Source organism: Apium graveolens, chromosome 8 (assembly GCF_009905375.1).
Source record: "Apium graveolens cultivar Ventura chromosome 8, ASM990537v1, whole genome shotgun sequence".
NCBI classification, from domain to species: domain Eukaryota; kingdom Viridiplantae; phylum Streptophyta; class Magnoliopsida; order Apiales; family Apiaceae; genus Apium; species Apium graveolens.
In genome coordinates this window covers 218,370,826-218,372,971 of record NC_133654.1, presented here as the reverse complement: position 1 = coordinate 218,372,971, position 2,146 = coordinate 218,370,826, and the positions used below count along the sequence as shown (strand labels likewise).

Sequence of the window (2,146 nt, the reverse complement as noted above, 5' to 3'; positions counted from 1 at the left end):
TAATTTAACAATTAAACTTTGAGTTTCGCCAGTCCCCTGAGTTGTTTAGCTGTATACCCCGCACACCTCTTCTCATACTTTAACATATAAACGTTCAATCCAAGTATGTTCCTCAACTTAAAAATTCTTCTATAAATAATACCCAGATTCCTTTCACGAGCTGTTGACGCCTAGTGCAACGGGTCTGGTTCATAAACGACTAACCCCGATTCAGGTCTTCGTATTATGGCCTTGATTAAATTGTTAAGCTTGTAACAACTTTATCGCTTCGAACACTGACTATCAATAAATAATTTTACTTTCACTGGAATCATTTATGGTACTTTAGACAACATCTTCATTGACCTTTGTCTATACCTTGTCTTCAATTCTTCAGATTCCTATGCTTCGAACACTGTCTATCTTCAATCAATGCCAATACACTGAAATTTTCCGGTAGCACTTGTATACTGAATCTTCAATATTTCTGAAACTATGAAAGTCTTTAACATTTGTTCTTCACTGAGGCATGATCATAAAAATGAACTTCTTTCAGTGACCTGTAGACAGACTTCAGACCTTCTTCTAATCTTCTGATTCTTTGTATTTGTCTTATCTTCATTCTTCCTGATTTCTTGTGTAGACGTAGTATTATTAATCTGACATGTTCTAGTATTGTTATCGTGTTGAGTTATCACGTAACTGTTCATACAGCTACACAGTCTCACCAACATTGGCTTTGGCATATAAGAGCCTGATTTTTGCACATAAGCCGCAACTCCTCCAATTCAGATTTTTCATTCGAAGATAGACCTGCACTTCCATAAGTTTGTTGTTGAAGTTAGAGTTGTTGTCTTGGTGCAAATTTTTGCTGAAAACCAGGAGGATTGAATTGCTTGTTTCCAAACTGCTGGAACGGCTGTTGCATCGCATTCTGATTGCTTCTCCAGCTGAAGTTAGGATGATTCCATTTGTCAGAATGATAAGTGTTTGGAACTGGTTGCTGCGATCTCTGAAAGTTGCTCACAAACTGAGTTGATTCACTAGATATAACCTGCACACAGCTCACAAACACTGGTTATCTGATTAACACCATAGTTATCCAGAGAATCGATCTTCATAGACAACGCCTTTAGTTGAGCAGTGATAGACGTAGCTATATCCACTTCCAGAACTCCTGCTACCTTGCCCTATGGCAATCTCTAGGTTGGATACTGATATTCATTAGCAGCCATCAGTTCAATTAGACCATAAGCTTCCTCATAGCTCTTTTCCCATAATGCTCCACATGATGCTGCATCGAGCATGGGTCTAGACTGTGCTCCCAAACCATTATAAAAACAATTTATGATCATCCAATCAGGCATGCCATGATGAGGACACTTCCTAAGCATCTCCTTGTAGCGCTACCAAGCTTCACATAGAGTTTCTCCCGATTGCTGGGCAAATTGAGTAAAAGCATTCCTGCGTGCAGCTGTCTTCGCCATAGAGAATGTTATTCCCTAACAATACAACAAGAATTATATAAGGGGGGTTGAATGTAATTCTGGTCTCTTTTCAGATTTATAAAAATATTCTAACTCAATATATATATAAGTGTTTTGATTTGCAAAGTGCGGAATAAAGAATTAAGTAAATCAAACACAAAGTAATAAAAACACAAGTCTTTAAAACTTTCTGGTAGATTTGAATGTATCCACCAGATATATATATATATATATATATATATATATATATATATATATATATATATATATATATATATATCGATTTGAGAACTCTGTGAAGCTCAAATTGGCTCGCAGCTGCTTTACAAGTTTAACAAACAAACTACTGAGAAATTATCGACAAGTACAACTTTTTCTATTTCTCTTCTAAATGTGTTTGCTTAGTTATTTGTTCTACTAGCTACACTTGGTTTATATATCACCAAGTTTACATGGTAATAAGACAGGATAATAAAACAAAACCTATTAAGTCTAACTCCATGCTGCTTCATTACTCTATTCCAGCATCTTTAAAAATCTTCATAACTTGCATAGAAATGGTAATGCTTCTTTGTTCTCAATTTCCTGTTAAACAGGCTGCCACAATCCTTTTACAAACACCCAACGCATATGACTGTGTTGTCACTGTCAACAGATATTTGAATTGATCATCCGTCGGG

The 2,146-nt window shown here is 36.0% G+C and overlaps 1 non-coding gene across 1 annotated transcript; it reads left to right on the top strand.

Moving 5' to 3' along the window:
• The first annotated feature begins 1,344 nt into the window (after positions 1–1,344).
• LOC141682187 (small nucleolar RNA R71) lies at positions 1,345–1,451 on the top strand. The gene has a single exon (XR_012559589.1). It is a non-coding gene; the product is annotated as a small nucleolar RNA R71 (small nucleolar RNA).
• Positions 1,452–2,146: the final 695 nt, after the last annotated feature.